Source organism: Palaemon carinicauda, chromosome 30 (assembly GCF_036898095.1).
Source record: "Palaemon carinicauda isolate YSFRI2023 chromosome 30, ASM3689809v2, whole genome shotgun sequence".
In the NCBI taxonomy this organism is placed as follows: domain Eukaryota; kingdom Metazoa; phylum Arthropoda; class Malacostraca; order Decapoda; family Palaemonidae; genus Palaemon; species Palaemon carinicauda.
In genome coordinates this window covers 34,459,649-34,477,148 of record NC_090754.1, presented here as the reverse complement: position 1 = coordinate 34,477,148, position 17,500 = coordinate 34,459,649, and the positions used below count along the sequence as shown (strand labels likewise).

The window sequence follows — 17,500 nt, the reverse complement described above, 5'->3', positions numbered from 1 at the left end:
GATTAATTTAGATTAGAAAAAATGAAGCTATTATGAATAATGAAACAAATTATTATGAACAAACTTGTTAATTCAGTTTGGATGAAGTGATAGGGTCACAATGCGTAACACGTTTAGGAAGACATTTATTGAATTATAAAGGAGAAGAAAGAGTTTGTCTTTAAGTTACCTAGAAGGCAAATATTTTCCATTATTCCAAATCGGATAAAAAGTGTGGAGAGAGAGAGAGAGAGAGAGAGAGAGAGAGAGAGAGAGAGAGAGAGAGAGAGAGAGAGAGAGAATGGTGTGGGATGTGATACATAATGTGGTTCAGAGACTTGACCAAATTTTGATAAAGTATGTAAATTTAAATTCCACTATTTCCCATTAAAACTTCAAAATCATTTTCATAAGATTGACAAGTAGTGAACATTCCTTAATTTAGTTGGGCATCGATTGAGAACTATTTTAATGAGAAACCCGTAAAGATAATGTATCTTCCTGAAGACGAGAGGAATAAGAGTAAAACCCCTTGAGCAATGGTGAATAAAATTCCGAGAAGACACAAATTAAAGCCACAATGAAGTGTTCTTGGTAATGTCAAGTTTATTCATATTGCAGGAAAGATGGAAAGCTAAAACCTAATTCAATACTTGTTTGAAAAGAAAAGAACTTGTAACCAGGCAATGTAACAAATAGACAAACACCTAGACATGGGGAATTTCAACTTAGTAACCTTAGAAACTAAAGTTTTCAGGAGATGGATGTTTTTCAAGTCGTCCAACTTTACACCCCGTATGAGAGTCGAACTTACAACAGCTTGAAACTTTTAGAACCTGTCTAACTTGACACTCCATTTAGGTGATGAAAAAGGAGTGGCCTTTGTCTTACCTTTCCTTGAGCACCTCTTTTTTTATTGATCCCGATATCTTCAAGAAATAATCATTTGAGTACACACACACACATATATATACAGGTATATAATATATATATATATATATATATATATATATATATATATATATATATATATATATATATATATGTGTGTGTGTGTGTGTGTGTGTTTGCGTGTGTGTGCGTGTGTGAATGTGCAACATTAAGCCCTTTCCCATATCTAGGGAACCAGCCAATGACTATTTGGTAGAGGAAGGTGGCTTACTCGTGAACGTAGATATATATGGGCGTTTGTTTTTATACCAATAAATGTCGATTATTTGTGGGGACATGTGTGTTGTTAAGATATTCACAAGTCCCACAATTAGCAAATATCTCACCTAGAATATTTGTTCATTTGAATATTTTAAAGTTGGGAAGTCAGTCGGCTAGTAATTGAGAAAAATCCCCTGAGATTATCATGACAGTTTAAAGGCTGCTCATAAATGGCAGTGACAAGGGGCAGTGTCATTACCGTATCAAGCAGGACAATGCCCTAGATACTGACCATATATACATATGATCAGCCTTGCCACCCAAGCTAGGACCAAGGAGGGCCAGGCAATGGCTGCTGATGACTCAGCAGATAGACCTATAGCCATGTCATGACATTTGCAATTAGTTTTGACCACTTATGTACAGTAGAAAGTATGCAATAGAAATATGATACGTGACATTTGAATGCTAACTTTTATTAATTACCAAATTTGATTTTCGGAATTGTCATATCGTATCTAGCGCCCTACATTAAAGAACGGTGCATTTGTCACCCTTGGGGATTTGAAGTTGTTCAACTTTGATTTAATCAGATATCTATAGAAAGTGACAATGATTGTTACATCACTTACCTGGATTTTACCTACAATTAAAGTCTTTAATTCCTCTTACCTGCAGCATGGGGACGAAGTAGCAGAGGAAACTCCCGAAGATCCAATTTTGGAGGAGCAGGATAGCAAACGACAGGGGAAGAAGTAGCAAGCTCATGATCAAGTTACACACTCCCAAGTTCATGAGGTAGGTGCAGACAGGCTCCCTGTAGCGGCGCCTCCGAAGGAGGTGCGTCACCATTGCCATATTTCCGACGGTGCCCGTGACCACCAGGAAGCCATACAGTAGAAGGAAGAGCGGGTAAATCTTCTGGAAGGCGGGTCGCAGCTGTGGTTGCCTGGGGAGGAGGTTGGAGCATGTAACTTGGGGTAAAATCAGTTTTCAAATGTTTGTTTTGTAATCCCTTTGAGAGAGAGAGAGAGAGAGAGAGAGAGAGAGAGAGAGAGAGAGAGAGAGAGAGAGAGAGAGAGATTACCTCAACGATATCCTTTAATAACTGTTTTAGGAATTTTCTTACTTTTTGATAAGACAGAAAGACATATAACGAAAGACAGGCAGACTCACCTGGAATGAGAGAGAGAGAGAGAGAGAGAGAGAGAGAGAGAGAGAGAGAGAGAGAGAGAGAGAACCTCACCGTGGTCCTCTAATAACTATGTTATAGATATTTTGCTATTTTTTACTAAGACAAAAATACATAAAATCACGAGAGTGACACAGATTTACCTGAAAAGAGAGAGAGAGAGAGAGAGAGAGAGAGAGAGAGAGAGAGAGAGAGAGAGAGAGAGAGAGAGAGAGAGAGATTACCTTACCGCCATCCTCTAATAACTTTGTTATAGATTATCACGAGAGAGAGAGACAGAGACAGACTCACCTGAAATCGACTGTTTCATTGGGAAAGCTTTCGATGTTTCTGATGATCTGGTTCAGGAGTTTATCCGGCAGAGCATGAAGTTCCGGGTTGTCCAGGGATCTGCTGAAAGCGATTGTCATTTGTTTCACGTTGAGTAGATTTTAAAAGGAATATTTAATTCGCTCTTAGTCGACGAAGGAAAGACGAATATAGGAGGTTCAAACTGAAAACATTCCTTTGATTTATAGTATATTTTATGCCTATTTTTCTTCCAGTCTTCAACTCTCATCAACTCATTTTCTAATCTTTTTCGTCTGCGATGGTTGCCTGTTCTTATTCAACCTGTAAATGAGAAATGAAAATGCATTATTATTATTATTATTATTATTATTAGCTAAGCTAGAACGTTAGTTAGAAAAGCAGAATGCTATAAACCCCAAAGGTTCCAACAGGAAAAATTAGCATAATGAGGAAAAGAAATATGGAAATAAACTACAAGAAAAGTAATGAACAATATAAAATAAAATATTTTAAGAAGACTAGCAACAAGAAAAGCTATTTACATATAAAATAAATTTTCTTTTTATAATAAAGTCATCCTTTATAATCGTTTATTGACTATGAAATGCGGCTACATAACTCTAAAATATCTCATTCTGCTTTGTCTCTTCCTATTACTACTGGTTGTTACTTATGGGTCAAGGTGAAGTTCGAAGAGCAAACGTGGGAAGAAAATGAGTAAATTATAATAGGTATCATCTTAAATTGTATATCTGTACCTTATTCAATTGTCTGGGATTTAATTGTTGGTACATTTCAGTTTGATTTTATGTCCTGCCTTTTGAAGTGTTCACGCTATTTTATCTAAAATTCAATATATATTCATCACCGGTCATTTTGCAGTTTTAAATCTTATATATTATCAATTTGAAAGCTCTAACATCTATGTTGCTTCATATTCCATTTCCAGATAAACTTTTACGAGTTCCTTAATTGTTGAGATTAGTCTTTCATCTTTTTTCATCTTTTTTTTTCTAAGTTTTCACTCCTCGGTTTTTTTTTCAACTTTTGACTTGCAGTTTGTGAACTCGAAAACTCCCTTTACATTCTACCTTTTGATTTAATTTTTTTCTATTTCATTCTGTGTTTCTTCACTATATAACTTCTACTCTTTTACTTCAGTTTCTCTCAGCTTGTCGGCTTTCATTTTCGTTTTGCCTCTCTACCTTTATATACGAGGTAACAATTTTCTTATACAACACTAAACTATATTTCAGTAACTTTTCTTTTGATTGATTTGCAAGGTAAATAAAACAATAATTTTTGTGCATTATTCCCCTGCAATTCATCATCCTCAAGTCTTATGTCAGTACCCAGCATATTTGGTAAGCACCCAACATTTATAACAAATTTTTTAGGATTATCAAGTACAGCGAAAATGTTGACAGTTGTATAATTCTAAAAAAATATTCTTAGAAAATTGGCTAAGCTGTCTTTTGAATAGCCCTCTATATTTTCCAGTAGCTCTAGTTCCATGATTTAAAATTATCACTTCCTTTTAACACTTTTTTCCGAAAATTAAATTGAAATATATGGTTAATACCTTCTGACATTTTCCAGTAGGCTTTAGTTCTTATGCCAGATAAAAAGGGTGGAAACTTTAATCTCTCACATATGGCTGTTTTCAAATTCCTTCAATGAAAGATACGGTAAAAGACAAGAGATGATGACACTGACTGCTAATGCTTTAGGACTGTTCTTAATTTTGCAAAATTAAATACTGAGGAGTCACAAAATAAATGTATGTATACATACATGTATAATGTGTATATATAGTGTTTATACATACATATATACATACACACATGTAATATATATATATATATATATATATATATATATATATATATATATATATATGATATATATGCATGTATACATGTATATATATATGCATATATACATGTGTATATATACAAATATATATATATATATATATATATATATAGAGAGAGAGAGAGAGAGAGAGAGAGAGAGAGAGAGAGAGAGAGAGAGAGAGAGAGAGAGAGAGAGAGAGATACGTTCACTAGTGAGCCACCTTTCTCTACCATACAAAATAGTCACTGGCTAGCTCCCTAGGTTAGGGAAAGGGCTTAATGTTACACAGACACAAAGATATATATATATATATATATATATATATATATATATATATATACGCACTATATATATATGTATATATAAAATGTGTGTGTACGTGTGCGTATTTGTAAAATGTTACATAATTATTCACGTCATGTAACTTATTAATATGAAAAGGAAAAATCATGTACCAGGAATACTCAATGCAATCCATATATTTTTTATTTTAACCGAAACAAGATTAATGAAAAGTAGTAACAGTAACGAAAATTAATTAGGAATAACAAACGTGTCATTTCTTCCGTTCATTATTAGCTTTATAAAGACTTCTTAATGTAAATTTATTCACCCAAACTCGCTCAAAATTCCCTTCATGGAGAAAAAGAAGTTAAGATTACCCTCCTTCCTAATTCATTGGCCCAACTTCTGTGCTATTTATTATAAAAAAGAACACAAGATATACTACAGCAACACGAGAATGCTTTCTGCGCTATCCTTTAAGAGCAAGTTTATGTTTCACGCTTTCAGTTCTAGTGTCACTGAGAAAAGAAAAAATCCATTATCCACTCCAAGTCCGGATGAAGGGAGAGTGTGGCAGTTGTAGGAATAAAAACTATTGAGACATGGAGCCAACCTAAGCGGTGTATGTCAAGCGGAAAAAGTTATGATGAGAGCAGGAAGCCTCAACACTAAGCAAGATTTACTTTTTCGTAAAAATAAAGTGTCAGTGGAAGACAATGTACGGTTAACACAAACAGCTATTGAAGGAATTTAAACTGCGTTTATTCATCAACAATGATATTTTTTTTTTACAAGCATCGTTTCTTTCGTAATTTTTCATCACTTGCAATCACTATTATGAATTTTGAAGATCTGCTTTGTTAATGAAGACGTATTATATATTTTTTTCTTTTTTCTTTTACATTTTCCCGGTTTACATTCGGTAAAACAATCAATGACATTTTGTCAGTTTTCCTGTAGAAAATGAAGGTATTATGTGGATACTTCTAAAAACATTCCTTTTATATGTAGTTTTTTCATGATTTTCATTCAATAAAACATTGTGAAAAACCTCATGATCAGTTTCCGCGTTATATATGAGTGGAGGCGTATCTTTACACAATTGGTTTTCCTTTTACATTTTTTTTTCACGCTTTACACTCAATACAGGATCTTAAATAAAAAAAAAATTACATTTTCTTTCTATTTTTCATCACCGGAATGTTTCAGAATCTTTATTCCCTTTTGATTTTGTATATAAACCGGAAATATTTACTATTTTTTAACCTTTTCTTAATTTTTTTTTTTTCATATTGCATGCTTAGCAGAGAACTTCAAGTGTATCAATCAATTCGCCCAGTATGATTAATTGGTACACTTAGGAAAATTGACGCCGTGGTAGCTATCGTAATCGACAGGCAATCATCAATGAGATGGGATGTAGAAGAGAGACAAAAACATTTGTAGGGTTTATAGCTGAAGAAACGTTGATGAAGACTTGGAATATAATTAGAGAAGATAAAGAACGAGGTAATCTTTATCTAAATGCAAAGAATATTAGCTAAGAGGGTTATAATCGGTAGCAAGGATAATAGCCATTACAAAAACCTAGATTAAACATTAAATTTGAAAAGGGGAAAATTTAGATTAACGGGTAAAACAAGAGCAATTAGCAGCCTGGCAAATGAGATGCTATTGAGGATGTAGTTGGTAAAAAGATATGATATAAAGGGGGTATGATAAACATTGGAAGGTCTTAGAGGAGATTAGAATGGAAATTAGGTCGGTAAATATCATTGCATAAAGGCTCTCGGAAGAAAAAGGTCAAAAGGACGGAGGGATGAGAGGAAAAAAAAGACCTTGGGAGAAAGGAAAGTTAGAATAGGAGAGGGTATTCAGAATCAGATATTAGGAGTGAATGTTGCAAGAGAAGAGGCCTTTGGAATTGGCAATTTGATAACATTTTCGTGGCTAGAGCCGAATAAAATAAGAGGAAATGGGGTCAGATTGTTGAGGATTAACCGTAAAGGATGAAAGGTATGTAAACAATGAGAACATTTCTTAGTTTGGCTGTAGATTAAAAAGAAAGACACGGACTAAGGTATGCAGAGAGTAGTTTGGAAGAGGAAGTGAGGGAGACTTGTAAATGAAATTAGAGGGATTGTGATGCTTCCAGGAAATAAATATTGTAAACGGGGAAAACGGGTGATTGCCATTGTGATAATGTCACTTGAACAATTATTGCCATAATTTTTGTCTGGTTTTCTGATAAAAATAATCATAAAATAACAAGTATTATGATGAATAATTTGAAAAAAGGTAAGAATAGATAATACGTTAGAAATGTAGATAGATGTAGGGATAAAAATGTAGGTCTAAATTACCTTTGTGCAGGACTGATTGAGACATGGCAGTAATAATGGTAAATGTGGAATAGAAATTACGAAACTAAATATGAAAAGGAAAATACAATATGCGGCAAAAGGAAATATAGTTCCAAAGTACATTTGCAGAGGGTACTAAGGATGGCTTTGCTAGCATTAAGAGATAGAGGAAAAAAATAAAAAGGTTAAAACAAAAAGAATTAACTATGCAGAATAAAAAACTATCCATGGAAAAAAATGCTTTTGACGAAGTTAAGAATGAGTAAATCAAAGAAAAAACACAAAACAGAAAAAGGAAACGCAAAGGATAAAAATAAATCTTCGGCTCCAAGTTTATTCGCATTGAGGTTTTAGGAAGAAGATTGCCAGTGATGAGTTTGATAAAATGAGAGAGGACTGTAGGACACAAGGAAATAAGGATGGACGAAACAGGAAACTTTAGGAGATTACCAGTGATGAGAACAAGAAAAAGTGAGTACTTTGGAGCAAAAGGGTTGGGGGAAATGGTAGTGGGGAAAAATAAGTATATTTCCGTTGTGGCCTTAGGAAGAGATTTCGAAACTTGACTGAAAATATGAGAAAGTAGTACTAGAAATTTTAGGCTTCCACATGAACGATGTAATAGGTTTTTGTAATCTCTCGACGCCGGAAAATGTATTTTCTTTGAAAATACTAAGGTAATAGTTGCGATGAGTCAGGATATAAAATGAAAAAAAAGATAATAAAAGCAATACAGAAGTGAGAAGACAAGTTAAAGATAAAAGAATGAGAAAAGACGAAGAGTGAAAGAGCTAAAAGACTGAGCAAAGTAAAAGGAAATTCTATATAGTAGTGTATCCATGGTACGTGGGAGAGAGAGAGAGAGAGAGAGAGAGAGAGAGAGAGAGAGAGAGAGAGAGAGAGAGAGAGAGAGAGAGAGAGAGAGAGAGAGAGAGAGATGAAAAAATTCGTTAGTTGAAAGGGGAGATAAAGCACCAAATTGTGCTTGTTGTAGAGTCTTAGAAGTTGTACAATTCATGAAGCTGACAGAATAACGTAAGTATGAAATATTTTGATAAAGAAAATATGAATTCTAATAATATGGAAAATTCTAACCAACGTGTTTTTGAGAAATTGCCAGATGGTTGAGGGGAATAGCACTGCTTGAACGATTGGAAAATGATGAAGTAAGAAGAATGGCTGGTGTAGTAAAGATTACAGAGGTGATAAGAGTACCACGACGTGTTGAGGAGAGATAGTTGGGAGGGAGTGAGGAAGGTTTGAGAGGGAGGCAGAGAACTAGATGGAGAGATAAGATTAAAGATGATTTGGAAAGAAAAAGTTTGATTGATGAGGATGCCCTTGATAGAAGGCATTGAAGAGGGTGCATCAGGCAACCAACCCCTTAATGTAGGGATAAAGGTTGGAAAGAAGAAGGTAATTGCACGAAGAAAAAAGAAAGGAAGGAGGGGGGGGGGGGGGGGGGGTAACTGCCGTAATCTGCTACCAAAAGGTAATTGAAGGACAAAATGAACAAGAAAGTAAATTAAACGAGAAAATTCAGGAAAGAGTGGAAAACGTAGAAGTGTCATAGATAGGGATAGAAGAAAGAAGGAAAATAAAGCCGAAAGTGTCATAGACAGGAGGAGATGAAGATAATGGCTAATATTGAGATAAATGGTATTGAAATAAGAATAAAATTAGTGGGACAGTAAAGAATGAAAAAAAGTATCAAAAACACTGAAAAATGAAGAGAAATACATTATAATTTTTCTGCTTCTGTGTTTCTTCTTCTTCTTCTTCTTCTTATTATTATTATTATTACTTGCTAGGCTACAACCCTAATTGGAAAAGCAGGATGCTATAAACCCAGGGGCTCCAGCAGGGATAATAGCTCAGTGAGGAAAGGAAACAACGAAAAATAAAATATTTTAAGAGCAACAACATTAGAATAATGCTGTTTTATTGCTTCCTTCACGAATAAGCCCAACATCTATTTATTTTTTTCCCTTTATTTTTTATCTTGATCCACAGTGGGTTGAATGTTCCCTTGGTCTTTGCTTTTAAAAATATTTTTATTTCTTTTTATTTTTTACATATCGCAAACAACGGATCTGAGGAGGTTGAGTGGTTGGGAAGGTAATTATTTTACACTAGTGTACCTGATCCGTCAAAAATTACGTCTAAATATTTAGATAAATATGCATACACACGCAAACAGATTCAACCCATCCCAACCCTTCTCCCTTTCCTAACTACAACCGGCTGGTTTGGCAAATTGTGGGAGAGTGTAGTTTCTGAGTGTACCTCTCTGGGAACCCCCCCTTCTCAATAGGGTATGACTGTATCTTCTCCCCCTGAGCGTGACAGGAAATACACACAAACGTGTATGTATTTATATATATACATATATATATAATTATATATATATATAATTATATATATAAATATATATATATAAATATATATATATATATATATATATATATATATATATATATATATATATATATATATCAATCATCGTCATCATCATCATCATCATCATCATCTCCTCCTCCTACGCCTATTAACGCAAAAGGCCACGGTTAGATTTCGCCAGGCGTCTCTATCTTGAGCTTTTAATTCAATACTTCTCTATTCATTACCTCCTATTTCGCGCTTCATAGTCCTCAGCCATGCATGGGTCTTCCAACTCTTCTAGTGCCTTGTGGAGCCCAACTGCACGTTTGGTGAACTAATCTCTCTTGGGAAGTGCGAAGAGCATGCCCAAACCATCTCCATCTACCCCTCATCGTGATGTCATCCACATATGGCACTCGAGTAATCTCTCTTATAGTTTCATTTCTAATTTTGTCCTGCCATTTAACTCCCAATATCCTTCTGAGTGCTTTGTTCTCAAACCTACTTTGTCATACCATGATTCATGTCTATAGAGTAAATACTTCCAGACACTTCCTCTTTATTATATATGGGAGATGATATGGCAAACATCAAATCAGAAGTGAAAGCTACGATGAGAAGGAAAGGGTAAAGAGAATTATGGTTGGATGACAAAAAGATTCATTGTGGAGGAGAAAAATTGGGATACTTCTTTTAATCATTTTATTAACCGTGAATGATAATCACTTATATTGTTCTCCTCTTTTTCGTTTGTTGACTTTTATTAAAATTATCTCTTTTAGCGAGTGGGTGAAGGTTTGTGATTGATGATCAAAATGATTCTGGATTTTTATTCCAAGTTTTTCTTAAGTCGAGCTTCCCCCTTCCTTTGTGTGCTTATTATAAAAGCCATGAATTATGATACGAGTTCTCTCTCTCTCTCTCTCTCTCTCTCTCTCTCTCTCTCTCTCTCTCTCTCTCTCTCTCTCTCTCTCTCTCTCAGTAGGTGAAGTTGTAATTTCGTTTTCCTTAGCATCTTTAAGAGTATGTTCGTAATGAATATTATTCATTTGTAAATGTATTGGCTTCCACAGATTCTATAGCGTTATTGAGTTAACCCGTGAATAGATATATAGAAAGATAGATAGAATTAGAGTTAGAATGAGAGTTCTCTTGTTTGCGGGTACACTCAGCCACAATATTGTATGTTTTCCTTATTTCCTCCCCTCACAGCTATTTTTCCCTTTTGGAGCCCTTGGGTTTATGTCATACAACTTTTCCAACTAGGGTTGTAGCATACCTAGTAATAATATAATAATAAAAAGAATAGGTTCATTACCCTCCCCCCCCCCCCGAAACATACTTTATCATTTTGACTTCCGTAACTGGCGTTCATCAGACAAAAGACCAAGGCAAAGAAATTTTGCGTCTGCGTCACTTCCTTTCGCGTCATTTCCTCCTGCTAGACATCTCCCTAAAAAGCTCCTTTGAGAAAGAAGACGCTCATCATCCCCGTCCTGTAGGGTTCCATCCTTGTTAACGGACAAAGCGACTGGAAAGCAAAACTAGAAAGGCGACCGTCCTTTCTGAGTGACGGCGCCTAACGATTACAATTCTTCCCGAATTTTATATCATTATTCGCAGAAGGTCTCCGCAGAATTTTTGGCGAGGGGTTTCAAGGTATTTTAAAGGGATGGACGCTAGGTGGCAGGCGGGGTATGGAATAGGACATACAGGGAAGAAACAACGTGTATTTTTTAATGCATGCAAGAAGGTCTGTTTGTGTCAAAGTAATTGCTTCTAGAAAATGTTTGCAAAGATTATACCATTTTATGAATCCTTAGTATGTATTTGGAAAAAAATTTTTGCTTTCAACATACTGAAGAAATGGAGAGCATTCTTGCCAGATTATATCTTGTAATAGTTTATATTGAAATAGATTTATTTCATCATTGTCCAGTAACGGATTAAAGTTAGTAATAGCTCTGTCTTAAATGTTATAGGTTCATTAGTGGAAACTGAAAATAAAAGGGATTTAAAAGAAAGATATTTGTATTTCATGGTATTATCAAAACAGATATAGGTGCATATCATGATGTAACTCATTGAATTGTTTGGTAATATATTTCCTTGAATTTTAATCCAATGAATTATGATTTTTTTTTAGATTTCAACTAAAAAGATTTCCATAACATTGGCATAGAGCGAAACAGTTTAAAAACAGAAAATCAAAGCAAGAGACATATAAGACTGATAACATCGAGATGTGTAGATTAATCTCAACTGAACTGAAAATAAGTAACAATATAAGAACAGTGCTGTTAAATGTGTTGTTTTATATTTTCAGGTGTGGGGCGCATGGAAGTCAAAGCCAAGAAGTCGGAACAAAGATAACAAAGGTACTGTATGTTATTTTATGTTGAAACTAGTTTTTCTCTGTTGGAAACCTTAGAATGCATAATTTTCTGTTAGATAAGAAATCGGGACGTATATAGAATATTGCATCATATTTGAAATTAAGATTTGTATTTTTTTTTTTAGCAACCAGAGTATAATATTTAATGCTGATAATCAAGGGAAAAGATTTACCATTTGCAACTGAGGTACAGTCGGACACAGGAATTCCTGGTACACCTTTCTCTGAAGAAATACACCCAACCACCTTATTGCGCGGAAGTTCATCTGTTTTGCCACGCCCACCTCTTCTTCTATCTCTACCCACACTATTTGTTTGGTTACTTGTCGCAAAGTAAGGGGGTCACGGGGTTAAACATATCGGAGCTAGGTATACCAGGGACTCCTGTGTCCAACTGTACATCATTCATCAGAATATGATGAATGTTTTGTATATATTTTTTACTGCAAACTTGGGTATAGCTTAACTTGAAAAGTTGGCATTCAGAAAACATCAGAATTTCCCTCATGAATAAGATAACGGTAACGTAGAGGATTTACATTTTTATCCTGAGCGAAAGTGATTGATTGCTGGAGAGAGAGACATTGGGGCTCCAAGAATATCCATTGGCGAAAGTCCGACTTAACAAATGGTCCTTTTCTTTCCTGAATTTAGATGGATATTATCTTAGAGCGCAATTGATTCCAAGACAGTATAGCAGTTCTGTCTGGTTTCCTTTCTAACATTCTATTAGAGAGTGATTTTTTCTTTTTTTTGCTTGAATTTTTACAAGTAATGACGTTAAATGACATTAAGAAATGCTATTTTCTCAGTATAGGCTCTGTGTTCTTCAAAATTTAAATAAGTAATTCCACAAAATTTATTGGATTTATGAAACCGTGAATAATTCTTTTAACAGGTCTCTTTTTCCTAGATTTGGGTTCGTAATCAAGAGTATTTAAAAAAAGACAGTAAAGTAGTTAAAGCATCTAATTTTCCTTTTTGAGACTATATATAACGTTAAAACTTATAATGTAGATTGAAATAAAAGAGATGCCCAACTTCAACTTGAAAGAGTTAAGCGTAATATTGTAATAGTATAAACGAATATGCATGAAAACCAAACCAAAATTAAAGAAATTATTTAAATCCTTTGAGCTTTTTTGAAGACCCTTGTTGCAATGACTCCTATTCTCAGTGCTAGTCACAAACACGTTTATTACGGGATATTTCATAACCCTGCCGCCCACTTAATCTTCAGCAATCATTGTTGCGTTCGTGATAATGCGCTAAACGACCTAGTTAGAAAAGATGCATCACACAGAGGGAAATAGTTCATTGCACGCTGCTTGCAATTACTTTGAACGACCTCATTACATTTCGCCGCTAGATTTACTATCTATATAAATCATAATTATTCAAAGCAATTTATCATGGCAATAACTTCCAACCCCAAAGTAAAGCACGTCCCAATTCAGCAGTTATCTGGTTGTTTTTGCAATTGTAGTTTCATAAACTACATGAGATATTCACCCGTGTGTTTTCATTTTCGTACGTAGATGAAATGACAACATTACTTCACCGAGATCATACTGGGAAAGGTTTTGATCTATTGTGTTGGAGATTCATCCCTGATTGTTTTATTCTGAATCGGAAAAGGATAATGCAGATAAGGCTAAAAGAAGAATTAATCCCAGAGCCTAATTTTCATTATTTACATTTGAGAACAAAAGATAAAATAGTTTAAGCTTAAGATATAAGACTTGATTTTCCGTATTGTAAAAAAGAAAGAGAAAATGAGTTAGTCAACTTGTCATTAGTAGCCAACCAGGTATCACTGTGGATTGGTAATTAAGAAGACCTGGTTTCTTTTCACTTAAAATCATTAGCAGTTGTTACAAATAACTATGTGACTGGTTTTATATATATATATATATATATATATATATATATATATATATATATATATATATATATATATATATATATATATATATATATATATCTTTTTAGGTCACGCTCCGCTCTCCCCGTCCCAAGGGTTTTGAGGAGAGGGAGTAGTTATACTTTGGTGATTTGGTGACAGGTGGGTGCGTGTGCGAGCATATCTATCTAAATATTTAGCCGTCACGTACACTGGCTTTGTTTCATCGCACTCTACTCAAAATACTGAAGGACCAGCGTTCGATTCTAGTACCGGAAGATGAGGAGAGTTTCGGAGAATTCGGTTAGACTGTGTTGACCTGAGGAGTTTTCTAAGTACCATGATGTTAGTCGAATGGGTTGGGTCATAAATGAGACGGAGAGAGAGAGATGGAGAGGGCGAAATCACACCAGCCGTGTTTATTCCTTACTCTGTCAAAACAATTTTTATCCAAGAAAAACGATGGAATATATAATATAATCCTTACCCCAGAAACCATTTTTAAGATATTCATAAGATTGTACTCTCTCTCTCTCTCTCTCTCTCTCTCTCTCTCTCTCTCTCTCTCTCTCTCTCTCTCTCTCTCTCTCTCTCTGGAAATAAGTTTCCATGGATACGGATAACACAAAATGTAATTTATAATGAATAGAAGTTCAAGATCTAATGGGAACTTTTGAATTCCACTGGAAATACAGTACAATGCTTATCGAGTTGGATACGTTGTTCAAGATGAATTTCCTAGAAACAGAAAATAAGAAGAAAGAGGAATAAGAGTAGGTATGTAATCAGAAAAGATGAAAAAATAAAAAAACAAAGAATTATCAAGATTTCAACATTAACTTGATATAGAAAAATTAAGCACCTATCTATACGTACAACATTTATATTCACAATCACTACATTTTGTCACGTTCGTCGAGCTACGCAGCTTTCGTTCCATGTCATTTGCACGTACCGTGATTCCTTTTTCCGATACTTCTGAAATCATAACAGTAAATGCATACACACAAATTTTTCATCCTCTTTTGTTTCTCTTGTCCGTTTTGCTGTGATGCTGAATGAACAAAACCTATATCCAGTAGAGAGTTAGTATATTCAGTGCACTTCACAGACATCACTTTAGGCACTACTGAAAGGTCATGGCAGCGTCCCTTCGGCCGCTAGCTGTACCCTCTTTGAAATTTTTTATTGCTAACTTTCTCCCATTTTGATGCTCAACTTCTTGATCTTTACTTCATGGTGCAACGGAGTTTCGACACAGTTTCCTCTTGGCGCTAAATGGCCTACCAAGCCCTAGCGCTGATAATTGGACACACACACACACACACACACACACACACACACACACACATATATATATATATATATATATATATATATATATATATATATATATATATATATATATATCAACAACAATAACAAATGCAGCAGAGTCTAACCCATTTTCGGACAAAGGCCTCAGACATGTCTTTATTCGTGCCTTGGGCTTGGCCAGTTTTCATCACCACTCTGGCCAACTTCTGCTGATCGGTGATGGTGGGGGACTTTTTTTTTCTTCTAATCTTTCACAGCAAACCAACCTTGTATGGTTTGCTGATCATGGCGATACACAGATCCTTTCTCTACGTTAATGTATCCCCAATCAGAGACCGGTGCATATATATATATATATATATATATATATATATATATATATATGTATATATATATATATATATATATATATATATATGTATATATATATATATATATATATTATATATATATATATATATATATATATATATATATATATATTATATATATATATATAAATGTATATATATATATATATATATATATATATATATATATATATATATATATATATATATATATATATAGTGCGTGTGTGGGGAGTAGGGCTATTCCCTGAATACCAGAAAATAGGAACAATGGGGAAAGGGTCAGAGAAAGAGAATGAGAGCGAAAGAAAGATGGGAGAGGACAGAGTGTAATAACGGCTTTCCCCTTTGAAGTCCAAAGACTGGCAACCTCTTTTTGAATCCTCTGAAGCATGAAAACCAACAGGAGAGGACTCCGGAGTTCACTAAAGGAAGCTGCACATTCGCCGGGATTCTGTCGCCCGAAGAGACAATGCATTCAAGAAAGTTTTGGCGCGTATCTTTTGCGAAAAACGGGAAAATAAGTAAGTTCCTGCTTCCAAGTTAGTTGGTTCGTTTGACTGTCTTCAATGAGGGTCAGTTTGCCTTTTTCATGAAGGAAATCAAGAGTTTTAGTCTTGGGATTTTTTTTTTTTTCCGGAAATGCAGTTAAATGTGATGGTTACTCTAGAAAAAGTTTCTGTGATAATATCAAGATTATATTCAAAACGAACCTTAATTTTCATTGATGTTTTCCAACACTTTTGGAATTTTCACTGTTATATATTTAATTTGATGAAAATCATAATAAAAAGTCAAGAATTGTGAATCATACAGCTGAAATGTACCTGTACGCTTTTCAAAAGTTATAAATGGAAAAGGCAGAAGTAGACAACCAAAACTTTTTCTGTAACTGAAAAATAAAGATTTTCCATTATTTTTGTCTGGTTATCGTATTCATGATCTCAAGACCATGATGGTCTCTTCTACCACGACAAAATTCACATAAATATACGACTATGCTAGATGAAGAAAATGTTGGTGCATCGACAAATTATTTTGTTTTAATGGTCATAAAAAATATAAAAAATAGATTTTCAAAAGGAAAAATACAAATTGTATATTATGTTTTCTGTTTCTAATGAAACACTCAAAATAGTCATATATCTGCTGTATAGTCGATATGATACTGATAACTTCTTTTTGACATGAAATACGACAATATTTGTAATTCATCAGATCTGACGGAAGTAGTTAAACAACTAAAGCCTTTAAACAAAATATCAGATCTTCCAGATGAAGTATGTAAGTGCGACCTTAAGCCAATCATCAGATAGTCAATGTCCAGAATAAGTTTTACTTAAACCGAACACCAGATCAGGTGGAAGGAATGGAACCTCAGACCAATAATCAAGCATTCATGATCCAGAGTAAATGTTATCTCAAACCGAACACCAGATCATCCAGATCACGTAGAATAAGTTTGACATCAAGCCAATAATCATACAATTAAAGTTCAGAGTAAGTGTTTCCTCATGCCGAACGCCAAAAATTGCATATCAAGTAGAATAAGTAAGACCTCAAGCCAATCAGACATTAAAGGTCCAGAATTGTAAGCATTACTTCTAGCCAAACACCAGATCTTCGAGATCATATGGAACAAGTGTGACCTTAAGCCAATCATCAAACATTGGAGGTCAAGAATATTAATTAAGTCGTACCTCAAACCAAACACCAAATCTTCCATAGCAAGGGGAATAAGTGTGACCTTAAGCCAATCATAAGATATTCAAGGTCCAGAACGATAAATGTTACCTCACGGCAAATACTAGATTTTCCAGATTATGTGGAATAAGTATGACCTGAAGCTAGTCACCAGGCATTCAAGGTCTAGCATATAGCGGTACCTCAGGCCAAACATTAGATTCTCAAGAATAGGTGCAAAATGGGAGGCATTAAGCCAATCATCACATATTCAGGATTCAGAATAGTAAATAGTACCATTAGCGAAGATCAAATTTTCAAGATCCAGTGTGGTAACTGGTGCCTCAGTTC

The 17,500-nt window shown here is 34.5% G+C and overlaps 1 long non-coding RNA gene and 1 pseudogene across 1 annotated transcript in view; one reads left to right on the top strand and one right to left on the bottom strand.

The window, feature by feature from the left end:
* LOC137623705 (uncharacterized) overlaps positions 1-11,879 on the top strand; it is a 200,455-nt gene extending 188,576 nt beyond the window's left edge. Inside the window, exons 2-3 of the long non-coding RNA XR_011040619.1 lie at positions 1,810-1,929; positions 11,828-11,879. This is a non-coding gene — a long non-coding RNA (uncharacterized lncRNA). The remainder of the gene's footprint in view (positions 1-1,809; positions 1,930-11,827) is intronic.
* The window catches only part of LOC137623704 (beta-2 adrenergic receptor-like), a 278,979-nt pseudogene that overhangs the window by 223,322 nt on the left and 38,157 nt on the right, over positions 1-17,500 (bottom strand).